Below are 19,708 nucleotides of genomic sequence, written 5' to 3'. Positions count from 1 at the left end.
AAGTATACCAGTGAGAGATTATACTGCATAGTTCATTCTGGCTTTGTAAGATCAGTATCAATTGTTGTGCCCTGAAAATCTGGAGGGACCCAGGTTACTGCTAGTATATTCAGTCCTTAATCTCTCATGGTTAATTAAATTTATCTGGAAAGGACGGGTTTGTTCTGGAGTTGACGAAATGCTTCTGTGCAGGATAGGGCAAGTCTGACCATTATAAAATAGATTTTAAGAAACATATCCTTGACCCGGAAGATTGTAATAGTTGCCCTCATCTGCAGATATTCCCTTTTGGAGCATTTTAGCAAATTGGTATAACCATTATCATCAGCAAGAAACATTAAGTATAGGAGCCTGCCTAAGTAATGGAGCCTGCCCTTTATGGTCATAAGTCACGATGGTCTTAAAGTGAGTCAAATACTTTTAAGGTGTGTGATCCTTAGTGACCATTCACATTACAAAAGTAATTTTGTGACTAATCCTTGCATTTACGATCTTTGAAGGTTTGTAAAGCATAGGAAAGCTGAAGTAAGAATACAACACTGTTGTGGATTTCACTTAGTGACCATTTCACTTAATGACTGAGCTGCCAGTCCCAATTATGGTCAGTAAAAAAGGACTACCTATAACCTAAAATGAAACTTCCATATTACTTTGTCTCATAAGGATAGGCATTTAGCTGGACCAAGTTCTCCCCAGGTCCTAGCACGATAAAACCTTTTATTTTTTTCCATCATACTCCATCGTACAAAGGCAAAGGTTTTGTCTAATATTTAATAAAATAAATATAACCTGTTATTCTTTCCATCTTACTCCATTATACAAAATGCATCCTTCTCTTTTTTTTTTTGAAAATGTCATTCTTTCCTATCTTTCTGTCTCTGAATTACTTCATTTGTCTGTTTTCCTGTTGATCTAACTATATTCCTATACATTATTCTAGCATACTAAAAAGCAGAGACATCACCCTGCCAACAGAAGTGTGTATAGTCAAGGCTATGGTTTTCCCAGTTGCAATGTATGGCTGTGAAAGTTGGACCGTAAGGAAGGCTGAGCGCCAAAGAATTGAGGCCTTTGAACTATGGTGCTGGAGAAGACTCCTGCGAGTCCCTTGGACTGCAAAGCGATCAAACCAGTCAGTCCTAGAGGAGATCAACCCTGACTGCTCTTTAGAAGGCCAGATCCTGAAGATGAAACTCAAATACTTTTGCCACCTAATGAGAAGGAAGGACTCACTGGAGAAGAGCCTAATGCTGGGAAAGATTGAGGGCAAAAGAAGAATGGGATGACAGAGAACGAGGTGACTGGATGGAGTCACTGAAGCAGTAGGTGTGAGCTTAAATGGACTTAAATAGGAAAGCCCGGAGGAACGTTGTCCATGGGGTCACAATGGGTTGGACACGACTTCGCAACTAACAACAACATACATTATCCTATAAATATATTCCCCAAGTTTCTCTTTTTCTTACCACTCCCTGAGCGGTTACCCCATTATTTTGCTTGTTTTGTTTTTTATTTTTTTGCATACTTTTCTGAGGCTGTGCCTTGCTTCATCCAGCAGGTTCTTTCACCTTGTGTAATAAAGTTGCTTAACACCATATCCCTTTTTCTTTTCCTTTTGAAAAATTGTAAACTCTTCATTAGCTGTTTAAAAATAAACTTAAATTAAAAAAAAGATGCACACACATAACACCATCTGCCTTTAGGGCCCACTGCCTTCTTACTTCTTTGACAGCAAAAATAATTGAAGTCAAATTTATATACAAGGAATGATATATGAATATAATTAGTGGATAAAACAAGAGAACAAGAGCATAGCAATTAATATCTCCCATTATTACTCTGTATAATTTATTATGCTTATGTTATTTCTGGGCCCTTTAGCAGCCCTGTACTTTGTTCCAGCTGATTAAATTAAAATAACACATGTTGAGGGAATAAATTGCAGAACTATTCTAGCTGTCCAAATCACCCTAACAATTATGTATGGTATATTGAGCGGAGGTAAAAACTACTCATTTCGCTAATTGGAATTATCATTCAATTTATGTTAAAAATCCTTAGCACACGTAAAGGCAATCAATATTTTGTTTTGTTTTAATATATGGTTTTTATTGAAAAACCATATATTAACCACTTCTTTTAAACAAGAAGTTAAAAAACTAATACAGTCTAATATAGAATATAGGAGAAAAAAGAAAAAGAAAGAAATCATACAAGAAAAGAAAAAAGTTGAAAAAAAATAGAAGGAAAAAAAAAGACATGATTTCCGATATTCATAGCAGTTAAAGTACGAATATATTTTTTAACCCCTCTCTCTAAAGTTACTACATGCTACTCTTCTTAGATAATCTATCCTGTCTAATCATCAAAACCATAAATAATATTCCATTTTTTTTTATTTTTATGCAAAACATCCTTAAGAAGTTTCCAGTCACCAATAAATGTAGATAATATCTTTTCTCTAATCAAATAAGTCACTTTAGCCATTTCAGCAAAATTTGTCAGTTTAACCAATTATTTCTCCATAGTGGGTAGTATTGAATCTTTCCATCTCTGTGCATATAGTAATATTGCTGCAGTAATCATATACTGAAATATTCTGCCATGGGTTTTTTTCTAGCTTTATATTCATTAGGCCCTAAATGGAAAAGTTCTGGTTTCAAATAAATATTGATATTTAAAATCCTGTTGTTCACATTTTCAATATACATTCTTAATAATTTCTCTGGTGTTATGTATTGTGGGAAGCCATCCCCCAGAAGAATGAAATATTTTAGGAAATATTAAAATGCAGAATATTATATTTCCCTAAAGGAAGAAATGGAGAAACATGCTCTTGGAGACAGAAAGCAGCCCCCACATTTTTAAATAGCCTTCAGCAGATGTCAGCACTTAAAAGATAAAGAGCTCATTGAAAGAAGCCAAATATCTAGGTTCATAAGCAAATTCATAATTTATAGGTATTCATAAGCAAATACCCTCACCCAAGAGCCAAAACAGGACGAAAGGCATTAAGCCACAATAGGAATTGCATCACCCTCAGAAACATCAACCAAACTTAGCTTAGACAAACACCTAGGATTTGTACTTTGCCTACAGAGCCAGCTATGACCCCTACATAACCCTTACATGGCCCCACGGGAGTCTGACAACAGCCAATAGAATACATGTTCTTGCACAGGAACAGGAAGCTCAAGTGCAAAACCCAAGAGAAGGTATAAACCCTCCACTCTCAACTCCATGTGGTCAGCTTGCCCATGTGGTTCTGTTTCATCATTAAACCATCTTTCCAATCAGCCTCCATGTTTCCAGTGTCTTTCTCCTGGCTTGGAACTGAACCATGGATACTTCTTCCCACAGTACCAACAATACATCTGTCAGGGTTCCAAGGAACACCCCCAAAGAAATAAAACTCTGAGACCTGAGGTTCCTCAAAGTTCCAATTTATTAGAGGTGTCATGTTGGCACATCTGGGAAAACCCGAATCTGAAAGCTTCCAGGTTTTCTCCACCCATCTAACAGTTCACAGCCCTGCCCCACACCCACAAGTTCATCACATTGTCCAATCAACTCATCACACTCCACCGGATACAATCTTCAGGCAGTCTCCATCAGATGCAGGAAAAAGTCCTTGAATATGGAATGTTGTTATGACTAACTTTCTACCGCTCCAACAACAACCCCCTCAACTTCCCCAACTAAAATATGTGGCAGTTAAGAAGCAAAAAAGAAAATTGTCTTCCAAAACTGACATCATTTTATAAAAATTCACATTGAGATCATACCCCAATGTAAATCTCAGCATCTTTAATCACACATTTCCCCATTGATCCACCTGTATATTATAACCAAAATTCTAAGTTCAATTTATTCTTTAACCTGCTTTTCCTCTGTTTCAAACACTTTAGCAATTACATGTTATCATCAGTACACAATTGTATTTCAAATTCTGTCTTGCTTTGCTCCACACTCTTATTCTTTTTATCTATTTTAAATCTTTCATATAACCATCAATGAGAAAATCATTGACAACAATATCCTTCTGCAATCCACTGATTTAGTTTGATTTGATTTTAAGTACTCCTTGATAGTTTTCCAAGAATAGAATAGAATAGAATAGAATAGAATAGAATAGAATAGAATAGAATAGAATAGAATTCTTTATTGGCAAAGTGTGATTGGACATACAAGGAATTTGTCTTGGTGCATATGCTATCAGTGTACATAACTCTTGCTATGTCAACCTTTTATCAGTCTATCAGTTTTCTGCTAAGACAGGCTTCTTGACTTAAGATCTAACAAAGTGTTTTCAGGCACAATTTGGATTCACGTCTATTCCATAATCTCAGTATTGTATAATAAAATGAGATTTTTAAAATCCATATTAATTTTAACTTTACCATACCAGAAATATCCATGCCATTCAAATCTTGGGGTGTGAGCTAATTACAAAAATATCTTATTTTTAACAACATCCATTCTTTCATCCAGACCAAACAGCAACTGTCTAAATATATTCTTAATTCTGGTAAACAGAATCCTCTTTCTTTTGCATCTTTTAGCACTTTATATACAAATCATGTTTTTTTTTCTTGCCGTATAAATTTAGATATATGTTACTACCACTGTTTAAATAGTGCATCTGTTATCAAAACAGATATTTATAGAGTGCTGCCAATAAGTCATACAGATAAGAATCCTCTTTTGGGAGAGTTCCATTAAGTCAATTTCAGACAATCTGCTCTCTGTGAACTCCATTTGTATGGAATGCAGAGGTAGAGAAACAGAGTTGTCATTTACTTGAAAACTGAAATTGCCAATACAACCAGTGGTGGGCTGCTGCCGGTTCGGACTGATTCGGGCAAACCGGCAGTTCCGACAAGCGACTGGTCCCGCCCACCAGCCCTGGCGCTATCACATCCTATATAATCGGTGTTTTTCAATGCCATGTGCGTGCGTGGAAGGCGCGCACTCTCACATTTTCGGTTCTGGGCGAACTGATTGTTACAGTATGTGATGCCCACCTCTCAATACGACCCTTAACACAAATATTCCCAGGGTTCCAAATTTACCGTATTTTTCGGAGTATAAGATGCACCTTTTTCCCCTCTAAAAGGGGGTGAAAATTTAGGTGCATCTTATACATTGAATGTAGCCCCACCCACCCACTGGCCCCCACCCTTTGGCCTCTGCCTTGCAGCAGTTACCTCCTTGCAAGTAAACAGCAAGAAAAAACAGCTCCTTTCAGCTTCAGCACAGCCTAATTAGCAGAAGTTGATTAATCGGCCTCCTGATTCTCAGCTGATTTGCTCTCAGCTGTTTTGCACAGGGCTCTGATGCTTGTTGCAAAGAGGTAAATTGCAGAGTTTTTCCCCCTTGTGCTAATCAAGCTATGCTGAAAACGAAACTGAAAGTAAAGCAGGCTGTTTGCTGTTTGCTACAACGAGGCAAAATTGCTCAGAGGCAGAGGGAGATTTCTTTTTCTTCTTTTCCTCACCAAAAAAGGTAGGTGCGTTTTATACTCCGGTGCGTCTTATACTCCGAAAAATATGGCATATATAAGCGTCTCCAGCTCATCAAACCTTTGTAAGTTGTAAATTCTCTCACCCAAGCACTCAGTACATTAGAAGAACAGCAAGTAAAATATCTCTCCTATAAATACCTTGGTACAAGTTTTAGATGGCGAATCACAGACCAAGAATGCATTTAAATATTCTTTTCTTAGTTATTGAAATAATTTTGCAAGATTGACATGATACAACGTAGAAGCAAACAAACAATAGCAAGAAAAAATGACAAGTATAATAATAGATGCAGGTGCCAAGGAATTGCTCTTTGTATCTGGTGTCGCCATCCTGGCTGTGAAAAATAAACTTTGATGGGAGGAACCAGGAAAAAAAGCCCAGAAAAGCTTAAGCTTCAAATTGAGAGGGTAAGATTTGTGTCAGAGCAAATGGCAGATGAAAATAATCACATTTTTAATTCTTCAAAAGTCTCTCATGCCTTCAAAGCTCTTTGATGCTTTGAGCCTGTGGCCCACACTGGCCTTGACTCTTTTGTATAAGACTTCCACCGTTTAATCCAGTATTTATTTATTTGTTTGTTTATTTCCCGCCTTTATTATTTTTACAAATAACTCAAGACAGTGACATATCCAACACACCTTCCTCCTCCTGTCTTTCCTGCATCTGTGAGATGAGTTGGGCTGAAAGAGAATGACTGGCCCAAGGTCACCCAGCTGGGTTTCATAGCTAAGACAGGACTTGAACTCATGGTCTTTTGCTTTCTAGCCTGGTGCCTTAACCACTAGACCAGCCTGGAATGAATCAAGGCAATAGTCTAACTTTGGGGTCTCGAAGGGTCAATGCCCTCTCGTCTCAATTGACTAGTTGTAATGTGAATGACAGGAGGATAACCTGAAAAAGGAACAACTAGCATAAAAAAGACATTTCAGCCCACAGAAGGAAAGTTGTTCTGTCCCAGCTACGGACCCCAAAGAACGCAGCACACACTAAGTCTGTACAAACCTTAGTTTACTAAATTAAATCAGTCTTTTTCAAACAGAGGCTGTTAATTAACTTTCTTAACAGCCTACAAGAATCCAAAGAATAAATAATCGTAATCTTACTATGGTTGGCAGAAAGCCCAGAAGCAATTTGCAGAGAACTAAGATCCAGACGCGAAGGAGAGTGAACGAAGTTGTTCCCTGCACATTGCCTCAGTCATCATCCTTCCTTAAATAGGCTAAGGGACTGGCCAATTAACCCCAAGCCTTACACTCGAGGAGACCTCCTCCTGAGGAGCCACTCCTGCCTTTTTGCAGCTCTGTGCGCCTGTGCATCGAGAAGTGGCTCCTCCTCTTCTTCCTCTTCACTTATGGGAGCTTCTGGAGGTTCTGAAGGCCCTGGCTGAATCCCCGCCTCTGGCACCACATCTTCTCCAGCCTCCTCATTGTCCGACTCAAGTGCCAGCTGCACAGGCTGCTGGCGCAGCACCACACCAGCCTCCTCGCTGTCAAAATCAGCTACTAGCTGCACAGGTCACTGATGGGCCACAACAGAAAGTAGGGATGAAACTCTCCCTAATTTCCCAGAGAGTAAAAAGAGACAAAGGAGATATACTTTCAGTCTCACAAGATTTTGTAAGTCAGGGATCGCCAAACCCCAGTCAATAGACCGGTACCTGTTTGCACAAGCGGCGGGCGACCATGTGATTGCAGGAGATCTAGGTTGCACATCCAAAACCATCCCCCTCCCCTGCTGCCATCACCACCGCTGCTGCTGCCAGTTTGTGCTATCAGAAAGGTTGGGAACCATTGTTGTAAGTGTAAATACAGGTAGTCCTTGACTTACAACAATTCATTTAGTGATCGTTCAACGTTACAACAGCATTGAAAAAACTGACTTATGACCATTTTCACAGTTATAACCTTTGTAGCATCCTCATGGTCACATGACCGAAATTCAGATGCTTGGCAACTGGTTCATACTTCATATGACTGTTGCTCTGTCCCAACGTCATGTGATCAGCTTTTGCGACCTTCTGACAAGCAAAGTCAATGGGCAAGTCAGGTTCACTTAACAACCGGGTTACTGACTTATCAACTGCAGTGATTCACTTAACAACTATGGCAAGAAAGGTCATAAATTGGGGCAAAACTCACTTAACAAACGTCTCACTTAACAGAAATTTTGGGCTCAATTTGGTCGTAAGTCGAGGACTACTTGTAAAGATATGGTTAGTATTCAGGGTTCTTACTGGGTTACCTTGAAGGGGTAACACTAGTCCCATTACTGACATTACCCATTAAATTCTTAATTCTTGTTCCCAACATATTATGTTCAGGAGAAAGAAATATGAATACAGAGAGAATATATTAGTTGTATTCAGAGTTTGTTTCTCACTATAATAATGTAGTGATGCCAGTCAGTCAGTGTTGCATATCATAATTTGATGTTTCAGCAGAGATAACACAACTAATCAAGCTAAGTCACTTCCAGTCACAAGCAGGGACAGGAAGGAAGATAGCAATATCCTCAAGTATCATTCAAATACAATGACTATGGATGTAAAGCAATATTACAGAAAGAACAAAGAAATCTCTCCCTCAGATACAGTTTATGAATAAGCAACTTTATAGGCCTAATACAATATTAGTAAAGCAGCACTTATTAGATACAATCTGGCCAATCAGTCAAACATTCTTCATTCATCCTGGTATGAGTCAAGAAAGCCTGCATAACAAAATAGTTCAATAATCTGGAGTCCATTCAGAAACAGGCCTAGAAAAATGAAAAGTATCAGTTGTCTTGATTTTTCTTAGCAATACATGCACAGAAGTAACTTCCCAATTCCTGACTTGAAGATAAAAATGATTAAGAAATTATGGAATCCTTCAGCCAAGAAGTAGATAGTATGCTTTTAGGGTAAAATTCAAATTACCATCCAAATAAACCTTGTGATTTCTGAAAAACATTCTCTTCTGATGTCTCATTTAGCAGATCCAGTGCTTTTAAACAAGGAAGAGTTTGTCAATATTTGAACAGAAGCTCTATTCAACTCTCAAAGGAAGGCTGTTTTTGTCTACCGTATTTTGTCATCAATATTTGCGCAGGAATAGGGCTGCAAACATTTCACAAACTAGATGTGCATACCAGGGGTGGGTTCTACTTACCTTTACTACCGGTTTGCAACGGGGCCGTGCATGCGCTCACTTTGCTCGCTTGCGCAGTCTTCTGCGCATGTGCAGAAGCGTTCTGATGACATTGGGTCGGTTGGCAGAGCCTCCTGCCAATTTTACTACCGGTTCTATAGAACCGGTGCGAACCGGGGGCAATCCACCACTGGTGCATACACCACAACTCATCCCAATCCATATTCTTCAAATAGAGTTTGAAAATAATGCCACCACCTCATCAGGGTTCAATGTATTTAATCTATTTCTGAATTGTTTTTCATAATGCAATTTCCTGGGAGATGTTGACCACGATTTAAAGAATTGAACCAGCTTCAAAATTAAGTCAGTATAATGTTGGGTTCAGATCGCACAACCAATCCATAACAACTATAAAATAAAATTTCACTATGCCATCTTTGTACCATGGGCCCCACTGTTGTGGTATAAAAAAGGAATTCATTTGTGGCACTAGCAATTACATCCTTAGTGGAGGTAGTGGAAACCTTGTAATAACAATGCTACAAGGAGTGAGACCCAATGCACCTGCAATATTTCCAGCTGTCTTTTGGTGGATTTTATAGAGGATGGCCTTGTTTCTTCAGCAGAAAAGAACCACTTATGCAATCTGATAGATGTTGAAGAAACAATGCTTCTGGACATAGAGCAGGTTGAGGAAAAACTCCAGTCAGGAACCTCAATCCACATTCCTAAACAGATCCAGAAGAATCCAGATTGCATCCCAGTGTTTGGAATCTCCACAGCATATACCCGCCCTGCTACTACCATTAGAATCAAATTGAATCAAATCGAATAGAGTTGGAAGGGACCTTGGAGGTCTTCTAGTCCAGCTCCCTGCTCAAACAGTAGAACCAATACCATTTCAGATAAGTGACTGTCTAGTCTCTTCTTAAAAACCTCCAGTGACAGAGCGCACACTATTTCTGGAGGCAAACTGTTCCATTGGTTAATTGTCCTCACTGTTAGGAAGCTTCTCCTTAATTCCAGGTTGCTTCTCTCTTTGATTAGTTTCCAACCATTGTTTCTTGTCCTGCCCTCTGGTGCTTTGGAGAATAATTTGATCCCCTCTTCTTTGTGGCAGCCCCTCAAATACTGGAATACTGCTATCATGTCGCCCCTAATTCTTCTTTCCTTTAGACTAGCCAAACCCAAATCGTTCAGCCGTTCTTCATATGTTTTAGTCTCCAGGCCTTTGATCATCTTAGTTGCTCTTCTGTGAACTTTTTCCAAAGTCTCAACATCTTTTTTGTAGTACGATGACCAAAATTGGTTGCGGTATTCCAGGTGTGGTCTTACTAGGTTAAATTTGTATGCCCGCATGTCACTGTTGAAGTGACTCTGGATGGCTTACAAAATGATACAAAGATAATATACAATTTTTAAAATTAAGAAAGATTAAATAGATACTCACTGGAGAAGAGCCTAATGCTGGGAACGATTGAGGGCAAAAGAAGAAGGGGACGGCAGAGAATGAGGTGGCTGGATGGAGTCACTGAAGCAGTTGGCGTAAGCCTAAATGGATTTGGGGGATAGTAGAGGAATGGAAGGCCTGAAGGAACATTGTCACGATGGGTCAGACACAACTTTGCGACTAACAACAACAACAAATAGATACTAAAAACTAAGAGGCAGGCGACACAGGGGGATGGATCAGTGGTGAAATCCAATTTTTTTTTTACTACTGGTTCTATGGGCGTGGCTTGGTGGGCATGGTGTGGCTTGGTGGGTGTGGCAGGGGAAGGATATTGCAAAATCTCCATTCCCACCCCACTCTGGGGCCAGCCAGAGGTGGTATTTGCCAGTTCTCTGAATTACTCAAAATTTTTGCTACTGGTTTTCCAGAACCTGTCAGAACCTTCTGGATTTCATCCCTGGGATGGATCTCTCTACCCAATCAGCCATCCAGTGTGGACAACCCATTGGCTCCCAGCAGAGTCAGGTTTTAAGACTCTTCTGGAAAGTCAGAACTCAGGGGGAATATTCCAAAACCGTGGGAGTCACAGCAAAAAAGGCTCTTCTCCTGGATCCTGTCAGTCACAATTTTTTGATAGTTGAGACACTAAGTAGGCCCTCTCTGCTGTAACAAGTGGGCTAGCCAATCTTTTTGGAGCTTGATGACTTCTTAGATACTACTTCTTTCTTACCAGACATTTTTGCACCACTTTTTTAGTACATAGGTGATGGAATGAAGCTTCCTGCATGGTCACACATAGAGGGGACAAGGAGTAGAAAGCTTGGTTACAAAGATTCATTTATACCAATGATGTCCTAATTTCCCCTCACCCATATTTGATAGTCCAAGCCATCTTTAGAAATAAGTGGCAGTGAGAAGAAAGGGCTGTTGGTGTCATGGCAGAGCTTATAGGTAGTCCTCATTTAGTGACCACAATTGGCACCATAAACTGCTGATTAAAGTGAACTATTGTTAAATGAAATCCTAACTGGGTTCACTTCAACTTTGCTTTACTTTGCAGAGGTTGTAAAAGTGAGGATTGGTTGTAAAGTTACTTTCTCATTACCATCATAACTGTGAACAGCCGTTGCACATGGCAGTTGCTAAACAAGGACTACCTGTATAGGGGAATGCCTGGTGAAATGTGCATAAAAACGTGCATAAAAATAAATATATAAGCTGTGGTAAATCCAAGATGTATACACTAGGCCTGAAATACATCAAAACAATTACTGTAAAAGAGCTATCAAGCAAGAAATCAGATGCCTGGCTATGGTTGTGTGAGCACACACAATGAACACATGGTGTGTGTCCTCCTGTTCACATCATGAATGTTTTCTTGGGATGCAGATTGAGTCCTCATATTGCTATGATGCAAGGGACTTCCACTTTTTGTTGTTTTGGTGGTTAGCTGCTGTATTGCAGAAGGTCAAATGTGTGTCAAAACTTCATGAGCAGAACAAGGTGATTGGGGTCGTCCAGGACAGAAAAGGATAATTACTAAGTTCAGAAAGTATAATGTAAAAAGCAGAACTGGCTTGCTTCATTTTCTTTTGTTTGAAAAAGAGAACGTTGATGGGGGGTGGGGTGGGATGGGGAGAAACAAGTTACAACAGAGGACAGAAAAGTGGCAGTTACTCCTATGACAATTAGCTTACAATATTTGTTCAATAGGAATTTCCCCTGTTCTGTATCCTGATGCTTATTAACTTTTAGAAATCTGACTATTATGTATCCAATAATGTCTATCCCTATCATAAATGAGTTGTTCTCTAAAGAAATGTCATTATAGATACTCTAAGACAGGAGTGTCAAACTCAAGGCCCATGGGTGGAAACAGCGAAGCCTGGAAACAGCGAAGAACCGGCCCGTGGTGCCTCTGCCAGTGAAAATGGAGCTTGGGAGGGCTGTCCTCCCAAGCTCCATTTTTGCTGGCAGAGGGTTGCAGGAGGCTGCCCCAGCCAAAAACGGAGCTCAACCAGGAGCCTGTTTTTGTTGGCAGAGCGGTCGGGCCACCACAGGTGCCCCCAACAAGAGTGACCCAACCCTGATGTGGCCCTCAATGAAATTGAGTTTGATACCCCTGCTGTAAGAGAACCAGCCTGTTTGATGGCAAGAATCTATATTGATAGGTAGAATTTTAATATATCTTTTTGATCCCTAAATAATAGTTCCATTATATAGCTCGTAACTTTTTTTTCCGGCTTGTTCTCATGTGTGGTTTACTGTTTTTTTTTTTTTTAAAAAAAACCTCTGTCAAGTATAGATTTGACTTGTTCAGTGACTAAAGATCAAGCAATATCTGAATTGCAAGAAGATACATGAGGCCCAAACATAGATAACCCCAAAAGGTTATGGAAAGGAATGTGAATTGTCTGCCCATATGAGGTGTTTTTTTCAGGAAGCGTGGTGGTCCCCCAACTCATACTACCAAGCACCTGAGATTCACACTCCCTACACACCTCAATATGTGAACTGCTTAAAGTGCTGTTGTAAGAAAACATTCAGCCAGGTATTGGCTATCACAAAGCCAACAGTCTATGCCGATCTGCTCCAGCCCAAGAAGAGACAATGAAATACCATCAAGTACCATGATGTCCATGTAACAGGGTGGGTACCATCCACGCTGTAGGCCTAACACAACAGCAGAGAAGGAGTGAAACAAATAAATATTAATATTCAGTGTTCCTCTTTTTTTGTGCCTTTGAGTCAGTTTTTGACCTCTGGCAACTGTCTGGACAAATTCTTGCACACTTTTTGGCAGAATTTCAGAAGTGGTTTGGCATTGCCTCCTTCCTAGGGCTGAGAGAGGGGGAGTGGCTCAAGATCATCCTGCTGGCTTAGTGACTGAGGTGGGAGTAGAACTCAAAGTCTCCCAGTTACTAGCCCAGAACCTTATTCACTACACTAAACTGGCTTTCACTCAGTAACTTACTCCAAGGCAAGAAGAAATGGGATTATAACCTAAATGGGGATTTTAAAAATTAAATTAATTCAGAAATGGGTAAAATGGAACATGTGCAAAGGAGACACCAAGTAGAAACTGTTACTCCAATATTTAGGAAAGAAGAATGAGCATTGTAAAATTCCTGCTGCAAAAGTGAGAGCCGGAATATGCTACCACCATGACAAAATAGCCATCACTAGTATCACCCAACAGAATGATAGCAACTAAATGTTAAAAACAAGCTAGTAAAATAGCTCAGTTCAGTTAATATATAGCTGTTAATAGCTAATAATTCAAATAAATGTTTCTCCACCTTGGTAACTTTATGGACTTTAATCCACAGAATTCCCCAGCCATTAAAATTACCAAGGTTGAGGAACACTGACATAAACCACAAATTAGCCATTTGACCCAATACATCACATTATTTTGCTATATTCATTAATGAGGACCCAAATGAAACTGTTGTCCTCCATTATTTCCCTTTTGTGGTGCTCCATTCACAGCACAATACCACTTCTAGAACTAAAAAACACATGACATACCTGAGGTCCAAAAACCATTGGGTCATTAATACAAGAGAGAAAACCATTTTTCAGGAATAATGGATGCCCTGATCTTGCCATTACTTCAGTCTCTCATAGCAGAAGCAACAAATTTAAGCATTTCTGGTGCTTTGAGGAAATATAATGATAAACAGCGGCAGCCATCTCATTAGCATTTGGCTGGCCCTATGAAAACGGAAGTTGGGATAAAGCAAGGCTTCAGTCTAGTCCAAATTCTTGTCAGAGGAAATGGGAATTTTATTTCCAGTTCTAAAAGAGACCCATCCTGGTCAATGCTTCTAAAAATTCTCTGTGGGCTGCTGCTGGTTCAGACCGGTTCAAGTGAACCAGTAGTTCTGACCACTGGCTGGGCCCGTCCGCTTGCCCTGGCACTATCCCATCCTATATATCTCACTCTCTGGCTGGCTCACCCTGCCCATGCAGCCCAGCTGATTTCTGCGCCTCGTCCACTATACTTACCGCGGCTGCCCGAGAAGGTGTGCTGGAAGCCGTGCACATGAAATTGTCATATGTTTGAAGCGGTGCGTAAATGGCATGCGAGCGAGCGAATTGAAGTGTGCAAATGCGCACTCACATTTTTGGTTCTGCACTAGGCGAACCAGTTGTTAAATTATGTGAAGCCCACCTCTGTATATTTATATCTATATATTAAATATAAAAAACAATACTAATAAAACAGAGAACCAATAGTAAATTAATAAATTAATATAATAAAATAACCCACCACCCATCACCCCGGCGACAACATATCACATGAGCCATTTAATTGGCTCCGTCCCGCTCCACATTCCCCAGGCCCACTGGCAGAACCAGGTCTTCAGCGCCTTCTGGAAGAGTGTTAGTGTTGTGTCGGCAAATCTGCTTAGCAACAAAGTACGAGTCTTAATGGAGGCCCCAATTGGCTCGTCAAAGCGTGGGACTCCCTTTTCATTGTGATTGGTTAAGAGTGACAGGCGTCTCCTATAAAAGGAGCTGTCAGGCATTTTGCCTTGTTGGAGTTCTTACATTCACGTTAATAAAGGTTGTGTTACTGACGCTCGAGTCACCTCAGATATATCGCCACGAACTCAACAATTAGAATGGGGACCATTCTAATCTCTGGGGGAGATTTGTGCATTTGCAGTCATCTGACAAAGTATGTATTATTGAGGATGCTGGTCAAAGGTTTGTGTTGTAATGGGAAGCAAGAAGAATGGGTTGATATACAACAGTTCTCTAGATCAAAATACATGGACTTCTGCAACACATACCTAGGATTAATAGTTTATTCAGAGGTACTGCCAATGCTGCAGGCCAACTATAACACCACAGGGAAAGCAAATTAAATAAACTAATAAATGTAAAATATTCAGTGTCTTACTTTCAGATAAGTGGATATAGATGTAGACTTAAATAACTAGTGTATTAATAAAGTAATTCCTTGGCAAAATATTCTCTATTTTCTACTTTCTTCTTTTTGTGTGATAATTACTCATGAGAATTACTGATAGTCTCTTACTAAGTTACATTTTCATCTTTTACCTATAAAAATTACCTATATATGACAAAAACATATTACAGTAATATAAATGTGATTTGGATACATGTGAAGCAGCTGGCATTGGCGATCTGTTTCTACTTCTATTCAATTTACTGTAAGTAAACTTTTGAATAACAAAAAAGAAGTTGTACTTAAAGGTAATTTTCATTTGGTCTGAATAACTCAAGATAGTTTGCATGGATGCAAACTTAAAGCAGTATAGTGATAGAAAAACACTGCCTCTTTATGAAAAAAACATCAGCTGAGGCTGCAGTTGGACAGCTATTTATCTTTGATTAAGCCTTTTTTGGCCTGATCTCTAAGCAGAGCTGAGTTGTACAAGGATCACAGTTCATACATCTGATAAATAAGTATAGAATAAATTTTAGACATTCACAACCTGGATTTCAACATTTCTGTTAGCCATAAAGTGTTTGGTTTCACTTAATATAATATATAAAAGCCAGTGGTGAAATGCAGCTGGTTCTATCCGGCTCTAGTGAACCGGTAGCGCCGGCGACAAGAGACTCCGCCCATCCGCCCGGATGTCATCATGTCCCATTTTTGACGCTCTGCGCATGCGCAGAAAGTCCTTCAATGCGCAGAGGTGTTGCACGTGCGCTCCCATTTGTGAACTGGTAGCGAAGATAAGTGGATTTCACCTCTGATAAAAATCATATATATAGCGTACTGTGATTCATATATATAGCTTACTGTGATGTGTGAACTTGGCTATTGTGGAAAAATGATATAAAATCATAATAGGACCAAAATGCATAATAATAATATTATTAGCATAATATAGGACCGAAATGATTATCTGATTACTATTTGGGCTTATTTTAATTGTTAACATATTTAGTGCTTACAGAGACACATTCAAATGAATACAAACAACTTCTTCATGAATTTAAACAGAGTTGCAGCTGCTATTTGAATTGTATACCACAAATCAAGGAATTTTTCCCTCTTGCAATGAAATGCAGATTAATGATTATTTCTGCTCATTGAGCATTATTTAATAAGGTTCAACGTGATAATAGATGCTTTGATACGACATATTGATTTACTCATCCAGATCACAAATGTAGCTTTCAAACAGAATTAGGATTAATTTTCTCCATGGAAATACACATCTAAACCCTTGTATTAAAAGATATCTTCCTTACACTGTGAATGCCACTCATGTAAGCATGCCCTGACTTGAAATTGGTAAAAACTATGATAACATTTGCTTCAGGAATGATGTCGATGGTATATTATTTACATATAATTCAGGTGTAACCTGTGATAAATTTATTCTAGCATTAGATTATTTTGACATGATGGCCAGTTGTTGCTTTTGTAGCATCTGGACTCCTTTGAAATTTTAATTAGATGTCTTCATGTGGAATCTGTCTCTTTCTGGTACTATAGAGCATAACTTATGGATGTGAGTTTCTTGCAAATCTGATTTATATAATCAAGAACATTTACACATTGTGGTTAACTGAAATGAAACTATATGAATTGTTATACCATAATTCTGTTGTTGTTATTCAGTCGCCTTTTTGTTCAACTCTTTGTGACCCCATGGGCCACAGCATGCCAGGCCCTCCTGTCCTCCACTGTCTTCTGGAGTTTGTTCATGTTTATTCATGTTTATTATGTCTATGACACTATCTAACCATCTCATCCTCTGCCACTCCCTTCTCCTTTTGCCTTCACTCTAAACTGACTAAAGTATTTGAGTTTCAGCTTCAGGATCTACTCTTTCCTTTAGGATTGACTGATTTGATCTCCTTGCAATCCAAAGGACTCTCAAGAATCTTTGAAAGCATATCGTAATTCTGACCAGGGAGCAATTACACAAATAGTTGTCACCAGGGAGAAATTAGAAATTAATAATCTAATGGAGTTTTGCTGATCCACGCTTGAGTGAACATTTTAGAAACATCAACAACTGGGTTGGAATTGCTTAATAATGCAGCACGATATTAAGTGCTGGGTGGAAGCACTATTTCCACTCCATTAGATTGCAAAAATGCAGTTGTTGAAGGCTAGGTTTCCTAATCCTTATTCTCTTTTACAAAGTTTCTGTTTTTCTTCATGCCCTCACCGGTTGATTTTAGGATTCAGGATCAGAAGACAAAAAGATCAAAGAAGAATGTATAAGCAACTGATCTGTTCCAGAGCTTTCGCTTTACAAATGCTATGTGAACTAAATTGCACAGAGGGTAAAAGAGTTGTTTGCAGAATAAACTGTCAACTGAAAATCATTATTAATGAGCGTCCCACTTTTGTGTCTTATTACTACAGAGTCCACTACTCCTTTCCTCTTAGGTAAAGGTTCCCCCACACATGCATGCTAGTCGTTTCCGTCTCTAGGGGTGGTGCTCATCTCCGTTTCTAAGCTGAAAAGCCAGCACTGTCCGAAGAAGTCTCTGTGGTCATGTGGCTGGCATGACTAAACACCGAAAGCGCACGGAGCGCTGTTACCTTCCCACCAAAGTGGTCCCTATTTTTCTACTTGCATTTTTTACATGCTTTCGAACTGCTAGATTGGCAGAAGCTGGGACAAGTAACGGGAGCTCACCCTGTTATGTGGCACTAGGGATTTTTCTACTTGCATTTTTTACATGCTTTCGAACTGCAGAAGCTGGGACAAATAACAGGAGCTCACCCTGTTATGTGGCACTAGGGATTTGAACCACTGAACTGCCAACCTTTCGATCGACAAGCTCAACGTCTTAGTCACTGAGCCACCATGTCCCTTCTTTCCTCTTACTTCCCCTTATTTAGCATCAATAACCCGTCAGAATGTCTCAATGTATTTGTAAGAGGCAATTGTAGACATATTTCCCAATTTCAATCAGAGCATAAATGACTGAGCTGCTACTGTCTATGATAGTAAGACTAAAGTAGCCCCATGGGGAAGAGAATCCTTGAATTTACATTCATGTTTTTAATATCAAAATTACCATTGATATTTCTGTTCTCTTCACACTAATTTAACCTTTGTTGTTCGTTCTGAATGATAAATACTATGGATAATTTTTGTGTTAAGGGCCTGATGCTAATTAGGTAAAACTAATAATTCCTAGTTATTTTAATAAACAATCAGTGGTAGAACTGATGTGTTTTCAAAATCAGTTGAAACCAAATAAGATTTCATTAAAATAAATTTCATCACTTTAAAGTAAGTAGAGGAACTTGCTAAATTTTTCAGAAATGACAAGCCAATTTTGCTCACTTTCTTGCCAAACAGGCAAAGCACTATGTCCCTTAATAATATTTCATCATTGACAAGGTTGTGTTTTAATGCAATTTCTTGTTCTAACAGCCACAGCAAACTGAGGAACAGATTGCAACATCGGTGGGGAAAGCATATCACATTTCACTGCAAACTCTGACCTTTAGAAATATTTTTAAAAACTATTTCATACGTAGAAAGCATTCCTGTAGGACAATAAGGGTTGGGTCCTTGAGTTAGTCTCCTTGAAATTAGCACCCAAATCTCCCCTTTTCTATATTGAATTCTAGGTGTAACTTAAAGTACCGTAATACAGCTTTAAACATTTTTCCTGTTTAAAGTTTAAGTATGCAGGAGTTTCAGTTTAATAGAGGGGAGTCTTAAGTATTTGTTTCCAAGTTACCGGTTTTTCTTGTTTCACGTATTTGTGTGGATGAGAACATGGTCAGGAATGACCTATTCATGAATTAACTCCCATTTGAAATATATAAACATCAGGGGCCGAGGGTGTACATTCTCAATGAAAATCAGGAATTTATTCATTATTATTTATTTATTAAATTTCTACACAGCCGGACTCCCACAGACTCACAGTGGCTCACAAAGTAAAAGCACAGCGGGGAAAAAATACAACAGTAACACAAAGACTCAATTTAGTCTGATACAATTAAGTCAATTAACATAGAAAACAACTCAGAGAAAGTGGTGTGAGATCAGAAGATGTGGAAAGACCTGGCCAGTGGTGGGATTCAACCGGTTCACACCACTTCAGCAGAACCAGTTGTTAAATTGCTAGCTGGCCCCACCCCTCCCCTTTCTGACCCTTCCAGAAGCGTTTTTGCTCCCAGGACGCTGCAGGGAGGCCTACTAGGCCCAAAATGGGGCGCAGGGAGCCGCCCCCCGCGACTCATTTTTTGCTCCCAGGGGGGTGCAGGAGGCCGAGTGCTGCCTGTCATAAACCCTGGCCACACCCACCATGGCCACACCCACCCAGCCGGTCATTAGGGCAGAGAACCAGTTGTTAAATTATTTGAATCCCACCACTGGACCTGGCCCGTACAATCTCCAAGAGTCAGACTTGACTGAATGGATAATATCCTCATCAACACAGAAAAAAAAGATGGCAAAAACCTGGTAACATCAAGAAACACACCCATATCATCCCAAATTGAAGATCAGAGTGAACATCCAGTTCTTCAAGGCTTCCAAAACACCAGTAAGGTGGGAACCAAGTGGATCTTAACAATAGAGGAGGCTTGCTTGCAAGATCCTGATAGATGGCATTGTTTAATCAAA

This window comes from Pantherophis guttatus, chromosome 2 (assembly GCF_059756535.1).
Source record: "Pantherophis guttatus breed Tessera chromosome 2, ASM5975653v1, whole genome shotgun sequence".
NCBI classification, from domain to species: Eukaryota; Metazoa; Chordata; class Lepidosauria; order Squamata; family Colubridae; genus Pantherophis; species Pantherophis guttatus.
This window is presented reverse-complemented; position numbering follows the sequence as displayed.